The sequence below is a fragment of the Lonchura striata genome, chromosome 24, assembly GCF_050655825.1.
Source record: "Lonchura striata isolate lonStrDom1 chromosome 24, ASM5065582v1, whole genome shotgun sequence".
Taxonomy (NCBI): domain Eukaryota; kingdom Metazoa; phylum Chordata; class Aves; order Passeriformes; family Estrildidae; genus Lonchura; species Lonchura striata.
In genome coordinates, this window is record NC_140726.1 from 6,983,268 (window position 1) to 7,000,641 (window position 17,374).

Below are 17,374 nucleotides of genomic sequence, written 5' to 3' on the forward strand. Positions count from 1 at the left end.
AGGGCAGCACAAGTTTGAGGTGGGGACAACTTCGGTGTGGGGTCCATCCTTCGATATCAGGATTCTTTGTAGTGAGGTCTCAGCCCAGGGCCAGGGACCCCTGGGCACATCCTTTGGCCATTTTCCCTGGGAAAGAAAACTCAGTAGTCCAGGTTGCTGATGTCAGTTTGTAGGGCTCCCTTGGGTCTATCAGGGCAGCACAAGTTTGAGATGGGAACAACTTTCTTGTGGCGTCCATCCTTCGATAGAAGGATTTTTTGTAGTGAGGACCAAGCCCAGGGCCAGGGGCCCCTGGGCACATCCTTTTTCCATTTTCCCTGGGAAAGAAAACTCAGCAGTCCAGGTTCCTGATGTCAGTTTGTAGGGCTCCCTTGGGTCTATCAGGGCAGCACAAGTTTGAGGTGGGGACAACTTCGGTGTGGGGTCCATCCTTCAATATAAGGATTCTTTGCAGTGAGGCCCCAGCCCAGGGCCAGGGGACCATGGGCACACCATTTTTCCATTTTCCCTGGGAAAGAAAACTCAGCAGTCCTGGTTCCTGATGTCAGTTTGTAGGGCTCCCTTGGGTCTATCAGGGCAGCACAAGTTTGAGGTGGGGACAACTTCGGTCTGGGCTCCATCCTTCGATATAAGGATTTTTTGTAGTGAGGCCCCAGCCCAGGGCCAGGGGCCCCTGGGCACACCCTTTTTCCATTTTCCCTGGGAAAGAAAACTCAGCAGTCCAGGTTCCTGATGTCAGTTTGTAGGGCTCCCTTGGGTCTATCAGGGCAGCACAAGTTTGAGGTGGGGACAACTTTGGTGTGGGGTCCATCCTTCGATATAAGGATTTTTTGTAGTGAGGACCCAGCCCAGGGCCAGGGACCCCTGTGCACATCCTTTGGCCATTTTCCCTGGGAAAGAAAACTCAGCAGTCCAGGTTCCTGATGTCAGTTTGTAGGGCTCCCTTGGGTCTATCAGGGCAGCACAAGTTTGAGGTGGGGACAACTTTGGTGTGGGGTCCATCCTTCGATATAAGGATTTTTTGCAGTCAGGGCCAGGGGCCCCTGGGCACATCCTTTGGCCATTTTCCCTGGGAAAGAAAACTCAGAAGTCCAGGTTCCTGATGTCAGTTTGTAGGGCTCCCTTGGGTCTATCAGGGCAGCACAATTTTGAGGTGGGGACAACTTCGGTCTGGGCTCCGTCCTTCGATATAAGGATTTTTTGCAGTCAGGGCCAGGGGCCCCTGGGCACATCCTTTTTCCATTTTCCCTGGGAAAGAAAACTCAGCAGTCCAGGTTCCTGATGTCAGTTTGTAGGGCTCCCTTGGGTCTATCAGGGCAGCACAAGTTTGAGGTGGGGACAACTTCGGTGTGGGGTACATCCTTCGATATCAGGATTTTTTGTAGTGAGGTCTCAGCCCAGGGCCAGGGGCCCCTGGGCACATCCTTTTTCCATTTTCCCTGGGAAAGAAAACTCACAAGTCCAGGTTCCTGATGTCAGTTTGTAGGGCTCCCTTGGGTCTATCAGGGCACCACAAGTTTGAGGTGGGGACAACTTCGGTCTGGGCTCCATCCTTCGATATAAGGATTTTTTGCAGTCAGGGCCAGGGGCCCCTGGGCACATCCTTTTTCCATTTCCCCTGGGAAAGAAAACTCAGAAGTCCAGGTTCCTGATGTCAGTTTGTAGGGCTCCCTTGGGTCTATCAGGGCAGCACAAGTTTGAGGTGGGGACAACTTTCTTGTGGCGTCCATCCTTCGATATAGGGATTTTTTGTAGTGAGGACCCAGCCCAGGGCCAGGGACCCCTGGGCACATCCTTTGGCCATTTTCCCTGGGAAAGAAAACTCAGCAGTCCAGGTTCCTGATGTCAGTTTGTAGGGCTCCCTTGGGTCTATCAGGGCAGCACAAGTTTGAGGTGGGGACAACTTCGGTCTGGGCTCCATCCTTCGATATAAGGATTTTTTGTAGTGAGGCCCCAGCCCAGGGCCAGGGGCCCCTGGGCACACCCTTTTTCCATTTTCCCTGGGAAAGAAAACTCAGCAGTCCAGGTTCCTGATGTCAGTTTGTAGGGCTCCCTTGGGTCTATCAGGGCAGCACAAGTTTGAGGTGGGGACAACTTCGGTGTGGGGTCCATCCTTCGATATCAGGATTCTTTGTAGTGAGGTCTCAGCCCAGGGCCAGGGACCCCTGGGCACATCCTTTGGCCATTTTCCCTGGGAAAGAAAACTCAGTAGTCCAGGTTGCTGATGTCAGTTTGTAGGGCTCCCTTGGGTCTATCAGGGCAGCACAAGTTTGAGATGGGAACACCTTTCTTGTGGCGTCCATCCTTCGATAGAAGGATTTTTTGTAGTGAGGACCCAGCCCAGGGCCAGGGGCCCCTGGGCACATCCTTTTTCCATTTTCCCTGGGAAAGAAAACTCAGCAGTCCAGGTTCCTGATGTCAGTTTGTAGGGCTCCCTTGGGTCTATCAGGGCAGCACAAGTTTGAGGTGGGGACAACTTCGGTGTGGGGTCCATCCTTCAATATAAGGATTCTTTGCAGTGAGGCCCCAGCCCAGGTCCAGGGGACCATGGGCACACCATTTTTCCATTTTCCCTGGGAAAGAAAACTCATCAGTCCAGGTTCCTGATGTCAGTTTGTAGGGCTCCCTTGGGTCTATCAGGGCAGCACAAGTTTGAGGTGGGGACAACTTCGGTCTGGGCTCCATCCTTCGATATAAGGATTTTTTGTAGTGAGGCCCCAGCCCAGGGCCAGGGGCCCCTGGGCACACCCTTTTTCCATTTTCCCTGGGAAAGAAAACTCAGCAGTCCAGGTTCCTGATGTCAGTTTGTAGGGCTCCCTTGGGTCTATCAGGGCAGCACAAGTTTGAGGTGGGGACAACTTCGGTGTGGGGTCCATCCTTCGATATCTGGATTCTTTGTAGTGAGGTCTCAGCCCAGGGCCAGGGGCCCCTGGGCACATCCTTTGGCCATTTTCCCTGGGAAAGAAAACTCAGTAGTCCAGGTTGCTGATGTCAGTTTGTAGGGCTCCCTTGGGTCTATCAGGGCAGCACAAGTTTAAGATGGGAACAACTTTCTTGTGGCGTCCATCCTTCGATATAAGGATTTTTTGTAGTCAGGTTATGGGGCCCAGGGCCAGGGGCCCCTGGGCACATCCTTTTTCCATTTTCCCTGGGAAAGAAAACTCAGCAGTCCAGGTTCCTGATGTCAGTTTGTAGGGCTCCCTTGGGTCTATCAGGGCAGCACAAGTTTGAGGTGGGGACAACTTCGGTGTGGGGTCCATCCTTCGATATAAGGATTCTTTGAAGTGAGGCCCCAGCCCAGGGCCAGGGGACCCTGGGCACACCATTTTTCCATTTTCCCTGGGAAAGAAAACTCAGCAGTCCAGGTTCCTGATGTCAGTTTGTAGGGCTCCCTTGGGTCTATCAGGGCAGCACAAGTTTGAGGTGGGGACAACTTCGGTCTGGGCTCCATCCTTCGATATAAGGATTCTTTGCAGTCAGGGCCAGGGGCCCCTGGGCACATCCTTTTGCCATTTTCCCTGGGAAAGAAAACTCAGCAGTCCAGGTTCCTGATGGCAGTTTGTAGGGCTCCCTTGGGTCTATCAGGGCAGCACAAGTTTGAGGTGGGGACAACTTTGGTCTGGGGTCCATCCTTCGATATAAGGATTCTCTTGTAGTGAGCTCCCAGCCCAGGGCCAGAGGCCCCTGGGCACATCCTTTTTCCATTTTCCCTGGGAAAGAAAACTCAGCAGTCCAGGTTCCTGATGGCAGTTTGTAGGGCTCCCTTGGGTCTATCAGGGCAGCACAAGTTTGAGGTGGGGACAACTTTGGTCTGGGGTCCATCCTTCGATATAAGGATTTTTTGCAGTCAGGGCCAGGGGCCCCTGGGCACATCCTTTTTCCATTTTCCCTGGGAAAGAAAACTCAGCAGTCCAGGTTCCTGATGTCAGTTTGTAGGGCTCCCTTGGGTCTATCAGGGCAGCACAAGTTTGAGGTGGGGACAACTTCGGTCTGGGCTGAATCCTTCGATATAAGGATTTTTTGCAGACAGGGCCAGGGGCCCCCGGCACATCCTTTTTCCGTTTCCCCCGGGAAAGAAAACTCAGCAGTCCAGGTTGCTGATGTCAGTTTGTAGGGCTCCCTTGGGTCTATCAGGGCCGCACAAGTTTGAGGTGGGGACAACTTCGGTGTGGGGTCCATCCTTCGATATAAGGATTCTTTACAGTCAGACCCAGCCCAGGCCAGGGGACCCTGGGCACATCCTTATTCCATTTTCCCTGGGAAAGAAAACTCAGCAGTCCAGGTTCCTGATGTCAGTTTGTAGGGCTCCCTTGGGTCTATCAGGGCAGCACAAGTTTGAGGTGGGGAAAACTTTGGTGTGGGGTCCATCCTTCGATATAAGGATTTTTTGCAGTCAGGGCCAGGGGCCCCTGGGCACATCCTTTTTCCATTTTCCCTGGGAAAGAAAACTAAGCAGTCCAGGTTCCTGATGTCAGTTTGTAGGGCTCCCTTGGGTCTGTCAGGGCAGCACAAGTTTGAGGTGGGGACAACTTCGGTGTGGGGTCCATCCTTCGATATCCGGATTTTTTGCAGTCAGGGCCAGGGGCACCAGGGCACATAGTTTGGCCATTTTCCCTGGGAAAGAAAACTCAGCAGTCCAGGTTGCTGATGTCAGTTTGTAGGGCTCCCTTGGGTCTATCAGGGCAGCACAAGTTTGAGGTGGGGAAAACTTCGGTGTGGGGTCCATCCTTCGATATCAGGATTCTTTGTAGTGAGGTCTCAGCCCCGGGCCAGGGGCCCCTGGACATATCCTTTGGCCATTTTCCCTGGGAAAGAAAACTCAGCAGTCCAGGTTGCTGAAGTCAGTTTGTAGGGCTCCCTTGGGTCTATCAGGGCAGCACAAGTTTGAGGTGGGAACAACTTTCTTGTGGCGTCCATCCTTCGATATAAGGATTTTTTGTAGTGAGGTCTCAGCCCAGGGCCAGGGGCCCCTGGGCACACCCTTTTTCCATTTTCCCTGGGAAAGAAAACTCAGCAGTCCAGGTTCCTGATGTCAGTTTGTAGGGCTCCCTTGGGTCTATCAGGGCAGCACAAGTTTGAGGTGGGGACAATTTCGGTGTGGGCTCCATCCTTCGGTATAAGGATTTTTTGTAGTGAGGCCCCAGCCCAGGGCCAGGGGCCCCTGGGCACACCCTTTTTCCATTTTCCCTGGGAAAGAAAACTCAGCAGTCCAGGTTCCTGATGTCAGTTTGTAGGGCTCCCTTGGGTCTATCAGGGCAGCACAAGTTTGAGGTGGGGACAACTTCGGTGTGGGGTCCATCCTTCGATATCAGGATTTTTTGCAGTCAGGGCCAGGGGCACCTGGGCACATACTTTGGCCATTTTCCCTGGGAAAGAAAACTCAGCAGTCCAGGTTCCTGATGTCAGTTTGTAGGGCTCCCTTGGGTCTATCAGGGCAGCACAAGTTTGAGGTGGGGAAAACTTCGGTGTGGGGTCCATCCTTCGATATAAGGATTTTTTGTAGTGAGGACTCAGCCCAGGGCCAGGGGCCCCTGGGCACATCCTTTTTCTATTTTCCCTGGGAAAGAAAACTCAGCAGTCCAGGTTGCTGATGTCAGTTTGTAGGGCTCCCTTGAGTCTATCAGGGCAGCACAAGTTTGAGGTGGGGACAACTTCGGTCTGGGCTGAATCCTTCGATATAAGGATTCTTTGCAGACCGGGCCAGGGGCCCCTGGGCACATCCTTTTTCCGTTTACCCCGGGAAAGAAAACTCAGCAGTCCTGGTTGCTGATGTCAGTTTGTAGGGCTCCCTTGGGTCTATCAGGGCAGCACAAGTTTGAGGTGGGGACAACTTCGGTCTGGGCTCCATCCTTCGATATAAGGATTCTTTACAGTCAGACCCAGCCCAGGCCAGGGGACCCTGGGCACATCCTTTTTCCATTTCCCCTGGGAAAGAAAACTCAGAAGTCCAGGTTCCTGATGTCAGTTTGTAGGGCTCCCTTGGGTCTATCAGGGCAGCACAAGTTTGAGGTGGGGACAACTTCGGTCTGGGCTCCATCCTTCGATATAAGGATTTTTTGCAGTCAGGGCCAGGGGCCCCTGGGCACATCCTTTTTCCATTTTCCCTGGGAAAGAAAACTCAGCAGTCCTGGTTCCTGATGTCAGTTTGTAGGGCTCCCTTGGGTCTATCAGGGCAGCACAAGTTTGAGGTGGGGACAACTTCGGTGTGGGGTCCATCCTTCGATATAAGGTTTCTTTACATTCAGACCCAGCCCAGGCCAGGGGACCCTGGGCACATCCTTTTTCCATTTTCCCTGGGAAAGAAAACTCAGCAGTCCAGGTTCCTGATGTCAGTTTGTAGGGCTCCCTTGGGTCTATCAGGGCAGCACAAGTTTGAGGTGGGGACAACTTTGGTGTGGGGTCCATCCTTCGATATAAGGATTTTTTGCAGTCAGGGCCAGGGGCCCCTGGGCACATCCTTTTTCCATTTTCCCTGGGAAAGAAAACTCAGCAGTCCAGGTTCCTGATGTCAGTTTGTAGGGCTCCCTTGGGTCTATCAGGGCAGCACAAGTTTGAGGTGGGGACAACTTCGGTGTGGGGTCCATCCTTCGAAATCAGGATTTTTTGCAGTCAGGGCCAGGGGCACCTGGGCACATACTTTGGCCATTTTCCCTGGGAAAGAAAACTCAGCAGTCCAGGTTCCTGATGTCAGTTTGTAGGGCTCCCTTGGGTCTATCAGGGCAGCACAAGTTTGACGTGGGAACAACTTTCTTGTGGCGTCCATCCTTCGATATAAGGATTTTTTGTAGTGAGGACTCAGCCCAGGGCCAGGGGCCCCTGGGCACATCCTTTTTCTATTTTCCCTGGGAAAGAAAACTCAGCAGTCCAGGTTGCTGATGTCAGTTTGTAGGGCTCCCTTGAGTCTATCAGGGCAGCACAAGTTTGAGGTGGGGACAACTTCGGTCTGGGCTGAATCCTTCGATAGAAGGATTCTTTGCAGACCGGGCCAGGGGCCCCTGGGCACATCCTTTTTCCGTTTACCCCGGGAAAGAAAACTCAGCAGTCCTGGTTGCTGATGTCAGTTTGTAGGGCTCCCTTGGGTCTATCAGGGCAGCACAAGTTTGAGGTGGGGACAACTTCGGTCTGGGCTCCATCCTTCGATATAAGGATTCTTTACAGTCAGACCCAGCCCAGGCCAGGGGACCCTGGGCACATCCTTTTTCCATTTCCCCTGGGAAAGAAAACTCAGAAGTCCAGGTTCCTGATGTCAGTTTGTAGGGCTCCCTTGGGTCTATCAGGGCAGCACAAGTTTGAGGTGGGGACAACTTCGGTCTGGGCTCCATCCTTCGATATAAGGATTTTTTGCAGTCAGGGCCAGGGGCCCCTGGGCACATCCTTTTTCCATTTTCCCTGGGAAAGAAAACTCAGCAGTCCAGGTTCCTGATGTCAGTTTGTAGGGCTCCCTTGGGTCTATCAGGGCAGCACAAGTTTGAGGTGGGGACAACTTCGGCGTGGGGTCCATCCTTCGATATAAGGTTTCTTTACATTCAGATCCAGCCCAGGCCAGGGGACCCTGGGCACATCCTTTTTCCATTTTCCCTGGGAAAGAAAACTCAGCAGTCCAGGTTCCTGATGTCAGTTTGTAGGGCTCCCTTGGGTCTATCAGGGCAGCACAAGTTTGAGGTGGGGACAACTTTGGTGTGGGGTCCATCCTTCGATATAAGGATTTTTTGCAGTCAGGGCCAGGGGCCCCTGGGCACATCCTTTGGCCATTTTCCCTGGGAAAGAAAACTCAGCAGTCCAGGTTCCTGATGTCAGTTTGTAGGGCTCCCTTGGGTCTATCAGGGCAGCACAAGTTTGAGGTGGGGACAACTTCGGTGTGTTGTCCATCCTTCGATATAAGGATTTTTTGCAGTCAGGGCCAGGGGCCCCTGGGCACATCCTTTTTCCATTTTCCCTGGGAAAGAAAACTCAGCAGTCCAGGTTCCTGATGTCAGTTTGTAGGGCTCCCTTGGGTCTATCAGGGCAGCACAAGTTTGAGGTGGGGACAACTTTGGTGTGGGGTCCATCCTTCGATATAAGGATTTTTTGTAGTGAGGTCTCAGACCAGGGCCAGGGGCCCCCGGGCACATCCTTTTTCCATTTTCCCTGGGAAAGAAAACTCAGCAGTCCAGGTTCCTGATGTCAGTTTGTAGGGCTCCCTTGGGTCTATCAGGGCAGCACAAGTTTGAGGTGGGGACAACTTGGGTCTGGGCTCCATCCTTCGATATAAGGATTTTTTGCAGTCAGGGCCAGGGGCCCCTGGGCACATCCTTTTTCCATTTTCCCTGGGAAAGAAAACTCAGCAGTCCAGGTTCCTGATGTCAGTTTGTAGGGCTCCCTTGGGTCTATCAGGGCAGCACAAGTTTGAGGTGGGGACAACTTCGGTGTGGGGTCCATCCTTCGATATAAGGATTCTTTACAGTCAGACCCAGCCCAGGCCAGGGGACCCTGGGCACATCCTTTTTCCATTTCCCCTGGGAAAGAAAACTCAGAAGTCCAGGTTCCTGATGTCAGTTTGTAGGGCTCCCTTGGGTCTATCAGGGCAGCACAAGTTTGAGGTGGGGACAACTTCGGTGTGGGGTCCATCCTTCGATATAAGGATTTTTTGCAGTCAGGGCCAGGGGCCCCTGGGCACATCCTTTTTCCATTTTCCCTGGGAAAGAAAACTCAGCAGTCCAGGTTCCTGATGTCAGTTTGTAGGGCTCCCTTGGGTCTATCAGGGCAGCACAAGTTTGAGGTGGGGACAACTTCGTTGTGGGGTCCATCCTTCGATATAAGGTTTCTTTACATTCAGACCCAGCCCAGGCCAGGGGACCCTGGGCACATCCTTTTTCCATTTTCCCTGGGAAAGAAAACTCAGCAGTCCAGGTTCCTGATGTCAGTTTGTAGGGCTCCCTTGGGTCTATCAGGGCAGCACAAGTTTGAGGTGGGGACAACTTTGGTGTGGGGTCCATCCTTCGATATAAGGATTTTTTGCAGTCAGGGCCAGGGGCCCCTGGGCACATCCTTTGGCCATTTTCCCTGGGAAAGAAAACTCAGCAGTCCAGGTTCCTGATGTCAGTTTGTAGGGCTCCCTTGGGTCTATCAGGGCAGCACAAGTTTGAGGTGGGGAAAACTTCGGTGTGGGGTCCATCCTTCGATATCAGGATTCTTTGTAGTGAGGTCTCAGCCCAGGGCCAGGGGCCCCTGGACATATCCTTTGGCCATTTTCCCTGGGAAAGAAAACTCAGCAGTCCAGGTTGCTGAAGTCAGTTTGTAGGGCTCCCTTGGGTCTATCAGGGCAGCACAAGTTTGAGGTGGGAACAACTTTCTTGTGGCGTCCATCCTTCGATATAAGGATTTTTTGTAGTGAGGTCTCAGCCCAGGGCCAGGGGCCCCTGGGCACACCCTTTTTCCATTTTCCCTGGGAAAGAAAACTCAGCAGTCCAGGTTCCTGATGTCAGTTTGTAGGGCTCCCTTGGGTCTATCAGGGCAGCACAAGTTTGAGGTGGGGACAATTTCGGTGTGGGCTCCATCCTTCGGTATAAGGATTTTTTGTAGTGAGGCCCCAGCCCAGGGCCAGGGGCCCCTGGGCACACCCTTTTTCCATTTTCCCTGGGAAAGAAAACTCAGCAGTCCAGGTTCCTGATGTCAGTTTGTAGGGCTCCCTTGGGTCTATCAGGGCAGCACAAGTTTGAGGTGGGGAAAACTTCGGTGTGGGGTCCATCCTTCGATATCAGGATTCTTTGTAGTGAGGTCTCAGCCCAGGGCCAGGGGCCCCTGGACATATCCTTTGGCCATTTTCCCTGGGAAAGAAAACTCAGCAGTCCAGGTTCCTGATGTCAGTTTGTAGAGCTCCCTTGGGTCTATCAGGGCAGCACAAGTTTGAGGTGGGAACAACTTTCTTGTGGCGTCCATCCTTCGATATAAGGATTTTTTGTAGTGAGGTCCCAGCCCAGGGCCAGGGGCCCCTGGGCACACCCTTTTTCCATTTTCCCTGGGAAAGAAAACTCAGCAGTCCAGGTTCCTGATGTCAGTTTGTAGGGCTCCCTTGGGTCTATCAGGGCAGCACAAGTTTGAGGTGGGGACAATTTCGGTGTGGGCTCCATCCTTCGGTATAAGGATTTTTTGTAGTGAGGCCCCAGCCCAGGGCCAGGGGCCCCTAGGCACACCCTTTTTCCATTTTCCCTGGGAAAGAAAACTCAGCAGTCCAGGTTCCTGATGTCAGTTTGTAGGGCTCCCTTGGGTCTATCAGGGCAGCACAAGTTTGAGGTGGGGACAACTTCGGTGTGGGGTCCATCCTTCGATATCAGGATTTTTTGCAGTCAGGGCCAGGGGCACCTGGGCACATACTTTGGCCATTTTCCCTGGGAAAGAAAACTCAGCAGTCCAGGTTCCTGATGTCAGTTTGTAGGGCTCCCTTGGGTCTATCAGGGCAGCACAAGTTTGAGGTGGGAACAACTTCCTTGTGGCGTCCATCCTTCGATATAAGGATTTTTTGTAGTGAGGACTCAGCCCAGGGCCAGGGGCCCCTGGGCACATCCTTTTTCTATTTTCCCTGGGAAAGAAAACTCAGCAGTCCAGGTTGCTGATGTCAGTTTGTAGGGCTCCCTTGAGTCTATCAGGGCAGCACAAGTTTGAGGTGGGGACAACTTCGGTCTGGGCTGAATCCTTCGATAGAAGGATTCTTTGCAGACCGGGCCAGGGGCCCCTGGGCACATCCTTTTTCCGTTTACCCCGGGAAAGAAAACTCAGCAGTCCTGGTTGCTGATGTCAGTTTGTAGGGCTCCCTTGGGTCTATCAGGGCAGCACAAGTTTGAGGTGGGGACAACTTCGGTCTGGGCTCCATCCTTCGATATAAGGATTCTTTACAGTCAGACCCAGCCCAGGCCAGGGGACCCTGGGCACATCCTTTTTCCATTTCCCCTGGGAAAGAAAACTCAGAAGTCCAGGTTCCTGATGTCAGTTTGTAGGGCTCCCTTGGGTCTATCAGGGCAGCACAAGTTTGAGGTGGGGACAACTTGGGTCTGGGCTCCATCCTTCGATATAAGGATTTTTTGCAGTCAGGGCCAGGGGCCCCTGGGCACATCCTTTTTCCATTTTCCCTGGGAAAGAAAACTCAGCAGTCCAGGTTCCTGATGTCAGTTTGTAGGGCTCCCTTGGGTCTATCAGGGCAGCACAAGTTTGAGGTGGGGACAACTTCGGTGTGGGGTCCATCCTTCGATATAAGGATTCTTTACAGTCAGACCCAGCCCAGGCCAGGGGACCCTGGGCACATCCTTTTTCCATTTCCCCTGGGAAAGAAAACTCAGAAGTCCAGGTTCCTGATGTCAGTTTGTAGGGCTCCCTTGGGTCTATCAGGGCAGCACAAGTTTGAGGTGGGGACAACTTCGGTGTGGGGTCCATCCTTCGATATAAGGATTTTTTGCAGTCAGGGCCAGGGGCCCCTGGGCACATCCTTTTTCCATTTTCCCTGGGAAAGAAAACTCAGCAGTCCAGGTTCCTGATGTCAGTTTGTAGGGCTCCCTTGGGTCTATCAGGGCAGCACAAGTTTGAGGTGGGGACAACTTCGTTGTGGGGTCCATCCTTCGATATAAGGTTTCTTTACATTCAGACCCAGCCCAGGCCAGGGGACCCTGGGCACATCCTTTTTCCATTTTCCCTGGGAAAGAAAACTCAGCAGTCCAGGTTCCTGATGTCAGTTTGTAGGGCTCCCTTGGGTCTATCAGGGCAGCACAAGTTTGAGGTGGGGACAACTTTGGTGTGGGGTCCATCCTTCGATATAAGGATTTTTTGCAGTCAGGGCCAGGGGCCCCTGGGCACATCCTTTTTCCATTTTCCCTGGGAAAGAAAACTCAGCAGTCCAGGTTCCTGATGTCAGTTTGTAGGGCTCCCTTGGGTCTATCAGGGCAGCACAAGTTTGAGGTGGGGAAAACTTCGGTGTGGGGTCCATCCTTCGATATCAGGATTCTTTGTAGTGAGGTCTCAGCCCAGGGCCAGGGGCCCCTGGACATATCCTTTGGCCATTTTCCCTGGGAAAGAAAACTCAGCAGTCCAGGTTGCTGAAGTCAGTTTGTAGGGCTCCCTTGGGTCTATCAGGGCAGCACAAGTTTGAGGTGGGAACAACTTTCTTGTGGCGTCCATCCTTCGATATAAGGATTTTTTGTAGTGAGGTCTCAGCCCAGGGCCAGGGGCCCCTGGGCACACCCTTTTTCCATTTTCCCTGGGAAAGAAAACTCAGCAGTCCAGGTTCCTGATGTCAGTTTGTAGGGCTCCCTTGGGTCTATCAGGGCAGCACAAGTTTGAGGTGGGGACAACTTTGGTGTGGGGTCCATCCTTCGATATAAGGATTTTTTGCAGTCAGGGCCAGGGGCCCCTGGGCACATCCTTTGGCCATTTTCCCTGGGAAAGAAAACTCAGCAGTCCAGGTTCCTGATGTCAGTTTGTAGGGCTCCCTTGGGTCTATCAGGGCAGCACAAGTTTGAGGTGGGGACAACTTCGGTGTGTTGTCCATCCTTCGATATAAGGATTTTTTGTAGTGAGGTCTCAGACCAGGGCCAGGGGCCCCCGGGCACATCCTTTTTCCATTTTCCCTGGGAAAGAAAACTCAGCAGTCCAGGTTCCTGATGTCAGTTTGTAGGGCTCCCTTGGGTCTATCAGGGCAGCACAAGTTTGAGGTGGGGACAACTTCGGTGTGGGGTCCATCCTTCGATATAAGGATTTTTTGCAGTCAGGGCCAGGGGCCCCTGGGCACATCCTTTTTCCATTTTCCCTGGGAAAGAAAACTCAGCAGTCCAGGTTCCTGATGTCAGTTTGTAGGGCTCCCTTGGGTCTATCAGGGCAGCACAAGTTTGAGGTGGGGACAACTTTGGTGTGGGGTCCATCCTTCGATATAAGGATTTTTTGCAGTCAGGGCCAGGGGCCCCTGGGCACATCCTTTGGCCATTTTCCCTGGGAAAGAAAATTCAGCAGTCCAGGTTCCTGATGTCAGTTTGTAGGGCTCCCTTGGGTCTATCAGGGCAGCACAAGTTTGAGGTGGGGAAAACTTCGGTGTGGGGTCCATCCTTCGATATCAGGATTCTTTGTAGTGAGGTCTCAGCCCAGGGCCAGGGGCCCCTGGACATATCCTTTGGCCATTTTCCCTGGGAAAGAAAACTCAGCAGTCCAGGTTGCTGAAGTCAGTTTGTAGGGCTCCCTTGGGTCTATCAGGGCAGCACAAGTTTGAGGTGGGAACAACTTTCTTGTGGCGTCCATCCTTCGATATAAGGATTTTTTGTAGTGAGGTCTCAGCCCAGGGCCAGGGGCCCCTGGGCACACCCTTTTTCCATTTTCCCTGGGAAAGAAAACTCAGCAGTCCAGGTTCCTGATGTCAGTTTGTAGGGCTCCCTTGGGTCTATCAGGGCAGCACAAGTTTGAGGTGGGGACAATTTCGGTGTGGGCTCCATCCTTCGGTATAAGGATTTTTTGTAGTGAGGCCCCAGCCCAGGGCCAGGGGCCCCTGGGCACACCCTTTTTCCATTTTCCCTGGGAAAGAAAACTCAGCAGTCCAGGTTCCTGATGTCAGTTTGTAGGGCTCCCTTGGGTCTATCAGGGCAGCACAAGTTTGAGGTGGGGAAAACTTCGGTGTGGGGTCCATCCTTCGATATCAGGATTCTTTGTAGTGAGGTCTCAGCCCAGGGCCAGGGGCCCCTGGACATATCCTTTGGCCATTTTCCCTGGGAAAGAAAACTCAGCAGTCCAGGTTCCTGATGTCAGTTTGTAGGGCTCCCTTGGGTCTATCAGGGCAGCACAAGTTTGAGGTGGGAACAACTTTCTTGTGGCGTCCATCCTTCGATATAAGGATTTTTTGTAGTGAGGTCCCAGCCCAGGGCCAGGGGCCCCTGGGCACACCCTTTTTCCATTTTCCCTGGGAAAGAAAACTCAGCAGTCCAGGTTCCTGATATCAGTTTGTAGGGCTCCCTTGGGTCTATCAGGGCAGCACAAGTTTGAGGTGGGGACAATTTCGGTGTGGGCTCCATCCTTCGGTATAAGGATTTTTTGTAGTGAGGCCCCAGCCCAGGGCCAGGGGCCCCTAGGCACACCCTTTTTCCATTTTCCCTGGGAAAGAAAACTCAGCAGTCCAGGTTCCTGATGTCAGTTTGTAGGGCTCCCTTGGGTCTATCAGGGCAGCACAAGTTTGAGGTGGGGACAACTTCGGTGTGGGGTCCATCCTTCGATATCAGGATTTTTTGCAGTCAGGGCCAGGGGCACCTGGGCACATACTTTGGCCATTTTCCCTGGGAAAGAAAACTCAGCAGTCCAGGTTCCTGATGTCAGTTTGTAGGGCTCCCTTGGGTCTATCAGGGCAGCACAAGTTTGAGGTGGGAACAACTTCCTTGTGGCGTCCATCCTTCGATATAAGGATTTTTTGTAGTGAGGACTCAGCCCAGGGCCAGGGGCCCCTGGGCACATCCTTTTTCTATTTTCCCTGGGAAAGAAAACTCAGCAGTCCAGGTTGCTGATGTCAGTTTGTAGGGCTCCCTTGAGTCTATCAGGGCAGCACAAGTTTGAGGTGGGGACAACTTCGGTCTGGGCTGAATCCTTCGATAGAAGGATTCTTTGCAGACCGGGCCAGGGGCCCCTGGGCACATCCTTTTTCCGTTTACCCCGGGAAAGAAAACTCAGCAGTCCTGGTTGCTGATGTCAGTTTGTAGGGCTCCCTTGGGTCTATCAGGGCAGCACAAGTTTGAGGTGGGGACAACTTCGGTCTGGGCTCCATCCTTCGATATAAGGATTCTTTACAGTCAGACCCAGCCCAGGCCAGGGGACCCTGGGCACATCCTTTTTCCATTTCCCCTGGGAAAGAAAACTCAGAAGTCCAGGTTCCTGATGTCAGTTTGTAGGGCTCCCTTGGGTCTATCAGGGCAGCACAAGTTTGAGGTGGGGACAACTTGGGTCTGGGCTCCATCCTTCGATATAAGGATTTTTTGCAGTCAGGGCCAGGGGCCCCTGGGCACATCCTTTTTCCATTTTCCCTGGGAAAGAAAACTCAGCAGTCCAGGTTCCTGATGTCAGTTTGTAGGGCTCCCTTGGGTCTATCAGGGCAGCACAAGTTTGAGGTGGGGACAACTTCGGTGTGGGGTCCATCCTTCGATATAAGGATTCTTTACAGTCAGACCCAGCCCAGGCCAGGGGACCCTGGGCACATCCTTTTTCCATTTCCCCTGGGAAAGAAAACTCAGAAGTCCAGGTTCCTGATGTCAGTTTGTAGGGCTCCCTTGGGTCTATCAGGGCAGCACAAGTTTGAGGTGGGGACAACTTCGGTGTGGGGTCCATCCTTCGATATAAGGATTTTTTGCAGTCAGGGCCAGGGGCCCCTGGGCACATCCTTTTTCCATTTTCCCTGGGAAAGAAAACTCAGCAGTCCAGGTTCCTGATGTCAGTTTGTAGGGCTCCCTTGGGTCTATCAGGGCAGCACAAGTTTGAGGTGGGGACAACTTCGTTGTGGGGTCCATCCTTCGATATAAGGTTTCTTTACATTCAGACCCAGCCCAGGCCAGGGGACCCTGGGCACATCCTTTTTCCATTTTCCCTGGGAAAGAAAACTCAGCAGTCCAGGTTCCTGATGTCAGTTTGTAGGGCTCCCTTGGGTCTATCAGGGCAGCACAAGTTTGAGGTGGGGACAACTTTGGTGTGGGGTCCATCCTTCGATATAAGGATTTTTTGCAGTCAGGGCCAGGGGCCCCTGGGCACATCCTTTGGCCATTTTCCCTGGGAAAGAAAACTCAGCAGTCCAGGTTCCTGATGTCAGTTTGTAGGGCTCCCTTGGGTCTATCAGGGCAGCACAAGTTTGAGGTGGGGAAAACTTCGGTGTGGGGTCCATCCTTCGATATCAGGATTCTTTGTAGTGAGGTCTCAGCCCAGGGCCAGGGGCCCCTGGACATATCCTTTGGCCATTTTCCCTGGGAAAGAAAACTCAGCAGTCCAGGTTGCTGAAGTCAGTTTGTAGGGCTCCCTTGGGTCTATCAGGGCAGCACAAGTTTGAGGTGGGAACAACTTTCTTGTGGCGTCCATCCTTCGATATAAGGATTTTTTGCAGTGAGGTCTCAGCCCAGGGCCAGGGGCCCCTGGGCACACCCTTTTTCCATTTTCCCTGGGAAAGAAAACTCAGCAGTCCAGGTTCCTGATGTCAGTTTGTAGGGCTCCCTTGGGTCTATCAGGGCAGCACAAGTTTGAGGTGGGGACAACTTTGGTGTGGGGTCCATCCTTCGATATAAGGATTTTTTGCAGTCAGGGCCAGGGGCCACTGGGCACATCCTTTGGCCATTTTCCCTGGGAAAGAAAACTCAGCAGTCCAGGTTCCTGATGTCAGTTTGTAGGGCTCCCTTGGGTCTATCAGGGCAGCACAAGTTTGAGGTGGGGACAACTTCGGTGTGTTGTCCATCCTTCGATATAAGGATTTTTTGTAGTGAGGTCTCAGACCAGGGCCAGGGGCCCCCGGGCACATCCTTTTTCCATTTTCCCTGGGAAAGAAAACTCAGCAGTCCAGGTTCCTGATGTCAGTTTGTAGGGCTCCCTTGGGTCTATCAGGGCAGCACAAGTTTGAGGTGGGGACAACTTCGGTGTGGGGTCCATCCTTCGATATAAGGATTTTTTGCAGTCAGGGCCAGGGGCCCCTGGGCACATCCTTTTTCCATTTTCCCTGGGAAAGAAAACTCAGCAGTCCAGGTTCCTGATGTCAGTTTGTAGGGCTCCCTTGGGTCTATCAGGGCAGCACAAGTTTGAGGTGGGGACAACTTCGGTGTGGGGTCCATCCTTCGATATAAGGATTCTTTACAGTCAGACCCAGCCCAGGCCAGGGGACCCTGGGCACATCCTTTTTCCATTTCCCCTGGGAAAGAAAACTCAGAAGTCCAGGTTCCTGATGTCAGTTTGTAGGGCTCCCTTGGGTCTATCAGGGCAGCACAAGTTTGAGGTGGGGACAACTTCGGTGTGGGGTCCATCCTTCGATATAAGGATTTTTTGCAGTCAGGGCCAGGGGCCCCTGGGCACATCCTTTTTCCATTTTCCCTGGGAAAGAAAACTCAGCAGTCCAGGTTCCTGATGTCAGTTTGTAGGGCTCCCTTGGGTCTATCAGGGCAGCACAAGTTTGAGGTGGGGACAACTTCGTTGTGGGGTCCATCCTTCGATATAAGGTTTCTTTACATTCAGACCCAGCCCAGGCCAGGGGACCCTGGGCACATCCTTTTTCCATTTTCCCTGGGAAAGAAAACTCAGCAGTCCAGGTTCCTGATGTCAGTTTGTAGGGCTCCCTTGGGTCTATCAGGGCAGCACAAGTTTGATGTGGGAACAACTTTCTTGTGGCGTCCATCCTTCGATATAAGGATTTTTTGTA